Raw genomic sequence first — 13,786 nt, forward strand, 5'->3', positions numbered from 1 at the left:
GGATAAAGCCATTTCTGTGAAAAACCCACAGCAAACTCAGCAGGTCTGTGCCTGGATCTCTGTGGTGAGGCTCTGAACCACTAATCTCTCCTTTGGTTGCTGATGTGCATTTGGAAGAGTGAAATGACATCATAAGGCTTTCAGACGACTTTGCAGTCTTATCTTTCAAAGTCAAAAGCTTTTTCTTCAAATCCACACGTATATTAGAATCCAGGGCATCTTGTTTGTACCCACTCTTCCCCTTTGTCTGCCCCCTTTCATGAGTTACTCACTGATTTATAAATAAGTAAGGATGCAAGTACATTTTGGGAGATTTTTCATGTGCTGTTTATGGAATAAATTTGTTTGGTACAAAAGATAGCTCTAGAAAGCATTTGGCATCAGATAACAAGACTGCAATCCTAAGGACCTGCTTCACACCCGAGCTGCCATAACCTGAAGGAATTTTTGGGAGGCAGTACTGCTTGCAGTGTGTGATACTAGAAGTGTCTGCTGCCTGAGCTGTGGGACTGATGCACAGCCTCTGTGGCTGTATTTATAGCGTGCATCAGCCAGATCCACCACAGTAAGCAGAACTGCTCTTCAGTGTTGTGGGATTTCCTCAGTGTTCTGGCTTAACAGAAGGATGGGGACATCTCCTCACTGAGGCATTTGGAACTCGAGCCCTCCGAAGCAATTTTCATGTGGCTGTGTCACGTGCCGTGTGTACCGAGTGTTTTATGCCAAGGCTGGCACAAACCAATTTGTTGCTCTGTTTACCTTGTGCTCCATACTGTGCCGTGTTCCAGAGGAGAAGGGAGAGCATTGGGTCTGCTGCTCTCATCACCTGGCAGAGGGATTATGACGGGAAGCAGAGCATCCACTGGAGCTGGAGCTGCTGCCCATATATCTGCTGCTCACATAAGCGATAATCCCCCACGTTCAGCACGAAGCATCCGGAACCAAGTGCTGCCCACGCCGCTCCCCTGCTGACATCCATCCTTCCAGTTCCCATCTGCTCGCAGGTTTCCAGGCCATCAGCTGCATTCTCAGCTGCTGGTCCTCTTCATGTACCACCCAGCTCCTGGGACAAGCTTCCTGAGGAGTTGCCCACTAATCCAAGCCCTAAGAGGTGGCAGATTACCCCTTCAAAACACAGCTCCTTGGATTTTCATACTGGATGTCGATGTGTGTATAGTCAGTGAATGTAAAATCATGCATGCAAAGCTCCTGCACAAAAACATTAATTTGCCATATGCTATTGGCCACTTCACCAGGCTTCCCTCTCTTCACCTGAACACTTTCTCAGCCTTGAGTGTCTTTAAGCCCTAGAGGTGTTTAACAGTCACTCAATCTGCCACAGAAACGTTTTTCTCCTCTGGATCTCCAAGTTTCTCTGCCTGAAGGGAGTCAAAGGTGTAATTTAAACAGCCATAGCTTTGAGCATGTTCTTGGCCTGCTCCTCTACAAGATGTGCACTCCAAGAGAAGTGGGAATTTTCCCCTTCCCTTGGGATTTGTAGCACTTCCATCTTACTTTGGAAAGGATCCAAGATACCAATTTTTAAAATTCTTACTCTCATTACAGGAAAGTGTAAGTGTTCTACATCATGTAACAGACTTCAGCATGCTCCAAGCCTTGTAGCCATCATATTGAAGGGATACAAAATGTGGTAGGATTTGAAAAGCCATCTGAAGCATTTCTGGAAAGGTGACATATGGATGATATAGGATAGCTCTTTTTTAACATTTCTATCTTGCCATCCAAGGCCAATTGTGGCTTCACCACCTGTGAATAATCCACGGTTTCAATCTCCTGCTGCAGTCACCTTGTATGCCCTTCCTCCCCATCACATATTCCAGTTCCTGCTCTCAGACTCTGCTACAGAGTGACTTGAAGGGACTCTTCAATTTTGGCAGGAACAGTGTGGCTGCTATAGAGCCTCTAATGCATCCTTCTGCATTTTATTCATCACTGAAACAGGATTTGGAGAGGTTGGGGATTCTGAATAAAATGTGTAAAATTTTGCTGCCAACAGGATGATAATTAAAGGGAGAAGATAGCAGCACATGTAAAAATATTGTTACATGTGCAGAAAGCAGGGCTGATCGTGGTGTTGGAAGCTGGGTATTTCTGAGCCATGTGCCTTTAAGACCTACATAATGCTGTTACATTACCTTAGGGTTTTTCTTTTGAATTTCCAGCTTCAGAAAACCAAGCTTGATTTTTCTTTTTTCCTTCCATCCCCTGATGATGCTCTCAAAACCTGGGGCTGTTTATTTGAAAGAAGACTCCCTGCATGTAAGATATTACGGTGTGATAAGGCACGTTGCAGTAAATAGGGGTAGAATCATGTGGACATCCCTGTCAGAGCTGCCATGGCCGGGTGTCTGTCACCTCCCCTTTACAACGCCAGCTCCGTGATTTAGGGCAGCACAACTAATTTTTCTCTATTGCTCCCTGACATCTCGTGGCAGCACCAGGTAATGCAGTTAATTGCTTAAAATTTTGCCAAGAGAGTAGCTCCATGAGATTTTCAATCTTCAGTAACTCTGCTGGAAAAGAAACTAACTTAGCTGTTGGTATTGTGTTTTGGAGTGACTTTTCCCCCCGGGGAAGAACACTTCTCTAAGGAAAGATTTTGAAGAGGCCAGACCTTCCAATAAATTGTGGGGGGGTGTGTGTATATATATATATATATATATATATATGTGTGTGTGTGTGTGTGTATGTATGTATGTATGTGTGTATGTATAAAATGTTATACATTAGGTTAAAAGCTTGCACTAACATGGTGCATTCTGTTTTAAAATGTTTCCAGTGAAATTTCACTAAGCACTGCTTTGATGCTTGGAGAGGAAGAGGTTGATGATAGCAAATGCTGCAGAAGAGCTAAATGCCTTTGGCTGGCTCTTTGATATTTTCTTGCTCTAACACTTAATTCCCCAAAAGAGTTAGAGTTTGCTGGTTACCTTTGAGAAAATGGCCAAGTCTGGGAACAAAATTATGCTGCATTCTGAGCTAGAAAGAAACATACTTTTGCTAGAAACAAGTGAATATTTTCTATTTCTTTCCTTTCCTCCCTTTCTTGTGTGCTGAGTAAGGACAAAAATGAAGATAAGACAAGCAGAATGGGCAGTAAATGCACATGTTTGTGTGGTAGGTGCAACAAAACTTAAGAGTAAGACTCCTTCTGGGTCCCTTGCAACTCAGACTATTCTGTGATTTCTGTGATTTCAATATAGGAGCTCACTGCAATTCCAGCTTAGGGGCTTGGGGTTTGTGTGTGGCTGCTAAGAAGGTGTCAGTGCTCAAGTTCTGTGTCACTTAGAAATAACAAGGTTTCTCTGTGAAGACCTGTAGCAGGAATGGATGGATAAAACATTGCAAATAGGAAGGGTGGTTTGCTCTATAATGGTTTGTTTTCTGTTCACATATTCCCTTTGTAAGACCTGTTATTGCCTCCTCTCTGGGTAGGACCAGTGAGACCTTTGTGGAATGTGAACTGATGGTGATTAATTTTGTGTGGCATACTGCAGATTGGACTCCTGTTCCAATTTTAGGTAGAGTGCATGAAAATCCATCTTTCTTTTCCTCTCCAATCTCCAGTCCCAAGGTACAAAACCAGCCAGCTAATACTGGGAAGTACAATCCCCACAGCTTCTAACCTGTGCCGTGAATAGTGCTGTGTTCCAGAATGGGCTTTTCCACCATCTCTCCTGGTTTTGCACTCTGTGCCATCTTGGCACTTCTTTTATATGGATGGAATTATCAGCAGCTTGTCCCATTTTCTCTGGCAATTTGATGAGATAACAGCTACAAGTGTCTTCTTTTCATTCTCTTCCTTGCTTTTTGGAGTTTATTCTTTGCTTTGTTCCAAAGCCCCTCTGTCCTGGATTTTGCCTAAGAGGTTTCCTACCTTTACCACTCAGGCACTGTTCCCATTTGTTTATCTCCATGACTCTCTGAGTAGGTGGCTGCACATCCCAGCTTTCAGTGTTTGAAGGGAGGGCAGAGCTGGAGCAGCAGCTGCTGCCTGCCCCCAAAGAAAAGCTGAGGCAAGTGCCAAGGTTTATGTCCATTGGCATTGCAGGGCTGAATTCTGCACAGAACTGACTTCAGAAATCACTGGCTTTGTTCAGCATGTGGGACAGTTCTGTGGCAGCCTGAATTTCATCAGAGACCAGTGTGTGTCTGTGTGCCACTGAAATCCTGTGAATTCCCAGCCTGCCAATGTCACAGAGGATGTTTTGGTGAGAGTGGGAATGCTCCAGCACAGTAGGAGATTCAGTGCCCCTGAACCAAGCAACGTATCTTGAAGGGCAGCCCTTGGAGGGCACTGGCTGATGGAGCCAGGCTGTGACCAAAAGGAGTGAGAGCTTCAGAGAAAGGTGTCAGGGCAAAAGAAGAGAGCAACGGGGGTACCTTGAGCTTAATATCCCCATCCTTTGCTTTGTAAAGTTTTAACAGAAATCATGCTATAGGAAGGTGCCCAAATTAGTGTTTCCTTCCTCCTATGTCTGTCATTGGTCAGACCATGAGTTTAGTCCATTATTTTGGAATTATTTTCCACAGGGACTTTGGTAATAATACCAGAACCTTGTTCTAGCTAGACTATTAGAGAGTAATTTCATCCTCGTTCATGGTGTCAGTGTGTCATGCCATGCAGAAAACAAACCCCCTAAAAATTAAAACCTGCACTTTACAGGGATGTTGATAGTCTGAATTACAGGTTATCGGGTAAAATATTTACCATAGGTGTTTTCCCACTGGGAAGGACAGCTAGACTTGACTAGATGCTTAAATGATCAGATGTTTTGAATGAGGAATCAAGGGTTGGTGGCAGAGGCAGCATTAAGAGGCAATATCAGCCTGTGAACTGCCACAGCATCTCCCAAGCAATAAAATTGCACTCTGCAATCTTTTGTGTTGAAGATGATTGAATCTTAACCTACATAGCAATAGTTTCCTGCTCACCAGAGAATGAGTGATCACATGAAAGTCTGCTCAATCCTTTTTTAGGGAAGGAGTGAGTGCAAAGATCTTGAGTTTGCAGTGAGCCCAGGGGGACTCTACCTCCTGCCTTGGAAAATGTTGACTCCTTATCAACTATGTGTGGCAAAGAGTAGTTTCTTCTCTCCTTCCTGACAGCTGGCTTTTGTGTGAAAGTGAAATAAACCTGTAGTGCTGAAGGTTTCATGCAGTGCAGTGGCTCCAAATCCTGCAGTGCAGCCCAGGCCTCAGTAGAGATGTTGTTTCATGGCACTTCAGCATTGAGTAGCACCCCTGGGGTGGTTACACCAGGCACTTCTGCACAGAAGTACTGATTTTGTGTATTTTAGCTGCATTTGCTGCAATTTAGCAATTGGTTCTAAATAGCTGCAGGGTAGCTCTGTGCTTGCTGTCGCACACGAGGTACGACTTGGGAGCCAGTAGCTCAGCTTGTTTGTGAAAACATGCCAGCACTGCTGCCTTTCAGCATCACTCTGGGGTAAATGAGCTCAGGACCTTGCCACCATGGAGCCAGGAGGGTTTGCTGCTTCCTTCTGTACAGAAAATGCCTCTGCATCAGAATAGATTATTTTGAGTTAAAACCTTCATTTAGCTTTTGAGAGAGAGATTTTTTCTCTGTCTGGTTATAATTGTTAAAGTAGGTCAAGGTTGAGATCCAGATCACGGTAAATCACTTCCCTTTAAAGGCAAATGTTTTGCTTTGTGGCCCGAGGGACTGAAATCAAGTCTGACAGGGCACACAGACCTGCATTTTATTCCTGGCTTTTCTGTTCTGCCTCTCTCATTTTTTTCTCCATCCGGAGAGCGATGCTTACCTTGCTCTGCTGCTGTGGGGATTAATTAATCCCTCTATTTGCACAGAGCTTTGAACATGCCCAGACGAAAGGCTGTATTTTAATTGCCTCGTGGCTCTGTGCAGGCTCCTGTGACAGCAGAGGCTGGGGGATGAATGGATGGGCAGAGAGATCCCTCTGCCACCTCCCAGCTGGAGGGGACACCGGGTGTGACAGACCTCTAGGATGGGCAGAGGTTTGTGCAGATTCCTGTTTTCTGTGCCCATGGCTGGACCAGCTGGTGAGGAGTCTCCAGCAAGACTGGCCTGCAGGTTACAGGTTGCTGTGCATCTAGCACTGGCTGCTAGGAATTTGGACATAAATTTAAGAGCCAAGTGGCTATCTTAAGTTATCTGTTGGTGTTTGGAATCCATGAGGGGACTTGACCTCTGCTTAGAAGACGTCAAACCAGCACAGGATGACAGTGTAAGCATCATGTGCACGTATCTAAGGGCAAAATGATCACCTAGCCATCATAAATTTACATTATCAATTGCATGTGTAATCTACTAGGCATATAAAGCCATAAACCAGATTACTGTTGTTAGAGGGCCATAGGCTTTGTGTATTTTTTTTATACACTTGTGATCTCACCTCCTAGAATTTTCTTTGTTTTACTGGTTCACAGTAAAACAGGGGCAGGTTAAAGGTACAACAAGGATTTTACTCAGTTGTCATTACAGCAGCAAGCATTTGCATACCAGAGATTGATTTTTTCCTAGCATCTCCTTCTACAAAAGAGATGCAATAGCAAAGCATATAGGGCTTCACAGATGGGCTGTAAAAGAACAATAGGAACATTGTAGCTGTGTTTGCTGTGTCATTTCCTTCCATCTTTTCATTTGCTCTCTTACTCCATCACTCTTCCTTTTTTTTTTTTTTTTCCTTCTGTCTTGTCATTCCCTATTTACTTTGCTCCTTGCTGGCAGAGTTATTTCGAGGTGAAGTGGATGTTTCACATCACATGGTGATGCTCATGCAGTAGTGCCCTCACCAGCCCTGGCTGTTTGAGAGCTGCAGAAAATGCAGCCCACAACAAGGGATGGGAACCCAGAATTCACTTTGCTGTCATCCTGTCAGTGCATCCTTTTCCAGTGATGTATTCGGGACACTTGGATGCCAGTGGAAGGAAAGAGAATAAAAGAAAACACAGAAGGAAAGAAAAACTCCAGAAAAACATTTGAGTTGCTAATTATGTGCTTGGAAACAAAATTGGGATGACAATGCTGCATGGACAGACTTGTCTCTGGTCAGCTGGTGGTGACATGCTGGAGTAGTGGTGTGGGTTTTTCCTTACATGGAAGAGTAGTATGGAAAGGACCCTTTCCTTAAGGATGCTTTTCTTAAAGTTTCCTAAGCAGAAGAGATGCTGCATAGGTGTAGCTTTCAGAAAATTCAGTTCAGGCATGAAAGAGGAGCTTGTCGAGAAAGCTTGAATTACTCCCCTCCACTGAAGAAGAAAAACAAAACTTGATCATAGTTACAAAACTCCATAAGGAAAACCATATTGTGTCACCATGTTTCGGTGACAAAATGCAAACGCCGTTCTGGTCATGAACATGCTTAATGCATTGTCTGAAAAGATGCATTTTGTTCCAGTAACAACTGGATTTCACCCACCTTTATCTTGTCAAGTTATGCTGCATTACTCATTGGTGCTAACTGGGAGTTTTGGTGGCCATGGGAGCTATGGTGTGAGACCTGGGTGTTTGCTGGGAAATCAGAGCTTGGAGCTGACAGATTCAGCTTTGGAGTGATACCAGTGTGTTGTGAGTATGGATTGCTGTCATTTCCATCTTTCTTCATGTGCCTTGCCACAATTTAAATGACTTAAGGATGGTATTTGATATAAAGCAAGAGAAATAATTGATTATTAGCACAGAGATTGTCCATATATGTGTCACTGCAACATATACTGACCTGCCTTCTTCATTTAAAGTCCTCTGAAGTTCTCTCTGCTTTCTTTCTGCCATGGACTGCATTCCACAGAATAACCCAAAGCCTTCTTCAGGGAACTCTCTTAGTCATCAGTTTCCTCTTGGCCATCCCTGGAGCTGCTTTATACCTTCTTGCCAGCGTCCCTCATGCTAGCTGCTGTGATGGGAGCTCCTTCTGCAAAAAACAAAAAACTAACCCAGTTGCCTTGGGTAATGTTCATTCTACTAATGCACATTGCTACAATAAGAGGAATGACTGTCACTTGAGATAGCTGGGAAAGGTAATGAGGAATTAATTCAGCAAAGTGCAAATTGTATTGCTTTCTCTTCTACAGAGCCAGCAGGTACCAGTGGTTGGTGTGAGGTGGAGAATTTGCTTGGTATTGGATATGTGACTGTGCTCCTCACCATACACATGCTCTGCCTTCGTCATTCATTGCTTGCTTCTGCTCCTTCTTTCCCCAAAAAGTGGAATTATAGAGGCCATTGACTTTTATTCCTTGGCTGATGGAAGAGCAGTCATTACCCTTCTCCTCCTATGCATTGTGCCCTTGCTGTTAAAACCTCATGTGAGGGCCTTTCTGCTGCCCTTCCTGCTCAGCCCAGCATGGGACCAGGGCTCCTTTCCATCATCACTGCATGGCAATCATGTCCTCACCACACCAGACCTTGTGCTCCAGATCGTGGGAGGCTGAGCCTGCATTTGGGTTCTGCCACCTCCATCTGGGGGAAACCAATGTTCCTGTGCAGCTGGGGCCTCTTGGGTGGGGAGGCAAAGTTTACATCATGGCTTTCAACAGGAATGCTCAGGCACTCCCACACAGCTTTGGCTGCTGGCTCAGTTCTCACTGCCCTGGGTTTGGTTGGGTTGGGTTGGGATGGGATGGGATGGGATGGGATGTGACGGGAGGGAGGAGGTTGGATGGAGTAATCCCTGTGGCCCCTTCCTTTGGCTTTACTCTTCCATATGATGCTTTTCCTTGGCTTTCTCAGCCTCACCTGCCCGTGCAGCTGGTGGTGTGGGAGCTGTGAGCAATGCTTGGCCAGTGTCACTGAAGCTTTGCCACGTTCTGCAGTTCCATCTGGGACTCAAGCAAGGCTGCACCATCAATTTCTTACCTTCAGTCACCTTGTGCAGCTTTATCTCTGCTGGGTCTACCATGTGCTCACTCGACCCACCAAAGTCTGATTTTAGTCTCCATTTTCCAGGATGAGAGGCCTTGGTCAGGTGTGTTTGGACCAGGGACCGTGCATGACCCAAAGAAGGCAATTCCTTCCAGCAGGGTCTGGCTTGGTGTCCCTGCTTGTTCTGGCCCTCACCTGGATCTCATCTCTCTGCTGCCCTGGGCAGCTCTGGGCTGTGAGGTGGGAAACACCCTCTTGATTTCCAGCCTGAGGTCCAGAACCAAGACAGGACCTCAAGCCTTGAATATACTGAAGTGGGGTTTTGTAGGAGAAAGCCATTTGAGCAAAGCACACCAGGTTTATTTGTGACTTTGTATGGGGTGAAGGGAGTGGCTTCATGTTTAGTTTTGATCAAAATATTTTTAGAAGCAGGTCAATTACACACAGCATTCCTCAGCTTTCATCTCCCTGTCAGTCATTAGAAATGTTGCATTTTTATTGTCTTTCACCTCTAAATTTAAATAAAGGAAATAAATTTTATTAGAATGTCTCTCTCACTACCTCTTAAATACTTAAATTTGGTTCAGAACCAAGTATTAATAATTGCATTGTATTAATTTATTTTTAACTTGACTCTAAGCCTGAAAGCAACCAAGCAGAAAAAGTATTTAATAACCAACAAACTTAGAGGAGCAGAACACACAGCCCAGTGCTGTTAACATCCTTCAGCAAAAAAGATTAAGTACTGCTGTCGTCATTTAAGCTTTGGGGGGTGGGAGGGAGCGGGAGAAGGGAGAGAGGAGATGTCTGATCCACTTAATGCAAAGTATAAATTGATGTCATTTTAATTTCCTTCTTATAAGATTTACCACTTTACATGTAAATACCAGGCAGCACTGTGGCTATGCTGGATTTCTGATTCATATGGAGAATGTGTTCATCTGCTGGAACTTAACTGATCACACTGAGTTAAGGGGAGGATAATAAAAAGCTATGGAGTGAATAATGGAAGGATTTAAAAATGAGGCATGGGGGGCCGAAGATAGGACACAGAGTAATTTTGGAGGTAAAACTGCAGTTGAGATTAACAATATATTTCTGGACATCTGGCTGATCTAAAGTCTGTCTGATGATTGTCTTGCAATTGTTAAACCTGCCACCTTTATGTGTGGGATTAGGCCTTTTTAAATATGCATGCAAAAGGCAGAATGGTTATTGATTCTGTGCAGCATAATTTCTGTGGATCTTAGTTTGGAGTCAAATGGAGTTTATTTCTACTTTACTTCACACACACTCGGATCTTGTTTAGCTTTTTTCTCAAATGTAATGTCAAAACGAGCATCTGTGAGAGGCTTAGTGATAGGAAAAGAGTTTAAAATAAAAGTTACCATTTTTAGAAGGATTGATTTATAAAGGAAAAATTAGCATCTTATTAGTTACTAAAAGTATATCTTCTGAACAATTGTATGAAATTTAGCATCTAGGAATCCTGCATCTGTATTTAATCCCTTTCACTGCCAAAGATCTTTAATTAAAGACTCTTCTATATTTATGCCAATTAGTTTGGGATCCTAACCTTTGTGCTTAACAGAAATTGTTGCAGGAGCTCTACTGGCATCCTCAGTGCTGTTTGTAAAGAAAGAAAACTCCAGGAAAAACACATCCATATCAGCCCCCATGGAAACACCCGAGCATTTCATTAGCAGCTGTAAGCTGGAGCGACAATAAGCTGGAGGGAAGGCTTTATTAGGCCAGAGGTGGTAAATGGAAAATTGGCAGCAGAAAATCATAGTTCGATCATGAACAGCCCCTCACAACTGCAAACAGCATCTTATTGTTTGTGCATTTGCATTTCCACCCTGCCCTGATCACAACTATGTCAGGCCACGTAATAAATAAATAACCCAACCTTCACGAGCAAGGAAAAAACAATCTGATGGCTCAGAGCCAGCAGAAGCTGCTCTGCAGCCATCTGCTCAGCATCAGCCCAGCACCAGCCTGCACGCTGTGAGCAGGGAGTACAGATCATTCCCCAAGGCCTGGTGGTCAAAATGTCACTGATTTTATCTTCTTTGCAGAGGATATTTAATGTGATCTTTTCCTTACAGCAACCATCTCCACTGGTGTTTTAGTTACATGTCTATGTTAGAAATCCACTGTAAATATGTTGTGTCTATATTAACAGGCTGACAGTAGGGAGAATGCTTTGATTTGCTGTTCTAAGATGGTTTAAATGGAAAAAATGAACACAATTCAAGGGATGTAAGAGAAGGGACAGATTGATGCCTCAGGTTTTAGCTTTTATGTTTTTCAGATTCTGTTTTGCTTTAGTGTGTAAGTCTAAGCTTCATATTAGGGGATGGTGAGCTCTCTTCACAGAGTGGGGAGACAAAACAATTCCTTCTCTAGCTGGGGACCGAGGACAAATGATCCAGATCTTAGGCCCAGGAGCATAAACAACGTGGACTGAAGAGAGAAGAACAAGAAGGATGGGACTTCATGGGCTAAAGCTGTAATTGGACAATTAGCTCCAATATGCTAATGGACCAAAACTTACAAAAGTGAGAGACGCCGTGACCAGTCATACATTTTGTGACCATTTTGGGTTGTGCTGCCCAAAGTACATCTATTGAGGCTTCTTAATAAATCTCTACTTTATTCTTTAGCTCTGTCTAGTCTCTGTTCTAGGTCAGCCTTCACAAGGCATCAAGATTAATGCTGGTATGAGAGTGGCCAGAAAAGGTGATGTTTATGTAGAGTCACATTTCCATTTAGGTACTAAAAGTGCTGATAGGTTTTCAGATGGTCAGGCTGCTGGACCTCTGTGCAGTGAAAGACAGCCTGTGGAAATTGGGTGCCTGTTTTCTACTGCATTATCTCTTCTGAGTACCCTGGTGCTTTTGAAATGGCCTTATTTACATGCTAGGCTTTTTACCTCTCTGGTTTCAGCAGGTATGGAAGCTGCAGCCTCTGTATTTTATCCTCTGCCCTGTGAAGCCCATTCTTGGCTGCAGTGTTCATGCTTTAGTAGTGTTGACAACCAAAGTCAACACTGGGTTTTTGGACAAGAGATGGAAGAAGGAAATAGAGAGGGAAATAGAAAAGGGAGCTCACAACTCTGGTTTAGGGTTAAGATACCTAAAATCTGTTAAAATAAGTGACCTGTAGCCTACAAAGTGCTTTTATGGATAGAGAACTCTAAGCCTTTATTTCAGTGTTTCTGCTGTCAATTCAGGCAATATTTTGTGGGTGTGGGTGCTCTTTGTCCTTGGGGGAGTAAAACACTTTTAGTGTTAAAAAAGTAAAAGTGACACCTGAGAACTCTGTTCAAGTAATGCTGGGTGGATTTAGAGAGAGCCATGTGCTTGATGCTTCAGAGATGGGGATTGAAAGTGTAGCAAAAATTGTCAAGTGTAGCAGGAATTGTCAAGCTGGGGCATAAAAGCTGTAAAAGAGATCTGCCTTTATTCTTTTCTTCCCAGCCAGCTCTAATTTAAACTGGCTGTGTAACCAATTTTACATGTGATCCACAGCGTCACTAGGCCACGAGTGCTTGCAAAAAGCGTTTAGAGCAGGACTGAAAACTGCCAATAAAACTGCTCTTAGACCTTGCCCTGTCATCAGCTGGTGCTGCTGCTGAAGGAAGACAAGGAACCCCCCGAGCAGCCCAGAAACCTCTGGTTTCTGCAGCAGTCATGGTGCCTTCCATACCCTTGGTGTAATAATCTGAACGTGGACAGCTCGAACCATACTCTGCTCCAGAGGAGATTTCATCGGGGCTTTGTTCTGCAATACCCATATGTCCCTGTGCTGGAAGTGCACAGTTTGCACAAGCATTTTTCATGCCTGCTTTGCCCCAGTAGCTAATGCTGGCCTTTTGAGCAGGCCTTTCATCTAGAATTCCTGAGACCAGGCTATATCAGAGGTCTGTATACATATTAGGACATTAACACATAGGACATTACACAGTGTTTCAAATTCCTTCTGTTTTGGTGTGAAATGCCTCCATTTCCTCCAGTGTCCTCTGTGTGACAGTGCTGGCCATTTTCATCCTCAATAAACTTTCCTTGGGATGTCCCTCATTTTTTGTGACACTCATAAAAGCAAGTCAGCTCCAATGCTTGCAGAATTTCTCTAATAACTCCTGCTGGCACAGGTGATTGCAGCTTCCCCTGTGTTGCCAGCTCCTTTATCATCAGGCTGTTTCAGTACAGCTTTTTTGTGTTTTCCACGTGGTGCTCTGTCAGCAGGTTTCCTGCAGGGAGCTCAGATGGTTCCTGTGGTATTTTTGTTGTATAAAAAGTGAGTCAGCTTTTCAGAAAGGGTTTTTTGGGTTAATTTGCAATAACCAAGCTTCAGTGAGCCTTGCTTTCTGCATGGTTTTATCCCACTTCCTACTTACCTCTGTCCCTTCATTTAAAAAAGCAAGTAAGACAAACTAGAAAAAAATACTTTTGTGTTAATTTTTTTTGTGGCCAAAGTAGGACATCTGTTTAAACTAATAGAAAATTGGGGTTTTGCTTCATTTAGCTGCAGTAATGCAGGCAGTGCTGCTAAAGATGTACAATGATCATCTGGATATGAAAATTAATGCTGGTTTTAAGTTTTGAAAGGAATATTTTCGTAATATTGTTGCATTTTGATGGGACATTGAGAGTTTAAGAAAAAGTGAAGATAATACCTTATGAATGCCTTGCTTCCAGGTGCCACCCATTCCAAGAAGTGGAGGCAGTGGCTCATACCCAGAGGTATGACCATGCCTGAATGGTAGATGTTGCAAGAATATTATTTTATTTTCAATAGGTGGGCCCTAGTTTCCCATTTATATTGGCACTTTATCAGCTGATACAATTAAAACGATATCTACATTTACTTAACTTTTTTCCTAATATTTATAAT

General features: G+C 43.4%; 1 protein-coding gene across 2 annotated transcripts in view; it reads left to right on the forward strand.

Moving 5' to 3' along the window:
* Positions 1 to 13,786, forward strand: part of TSPAN7 (tetraspanin 7) — a 250,411-nt gene that overhangs the window by 39,014 nt on the left and 197,611 nt on the right. The gene's annotated exons all lie outside the window — the stretch shown is intronic.

The sequence above is a fragment of the Taeniopygia guttata genome, chromosome 1 (assembly GCF_048771995.1).
Source record: "Taeniopygia guttata chromosome 1, bTaeGut7.mat, whole genome shotgun sequence".
In the NCBI taxonomy this organism is placed as follows: domain Eukaryota; kingdom Metazoa; phylum Chordata; class Aves; order Passeriformes; family Estrildidae; genus Taeniopygia; species Taeniopygia guttata.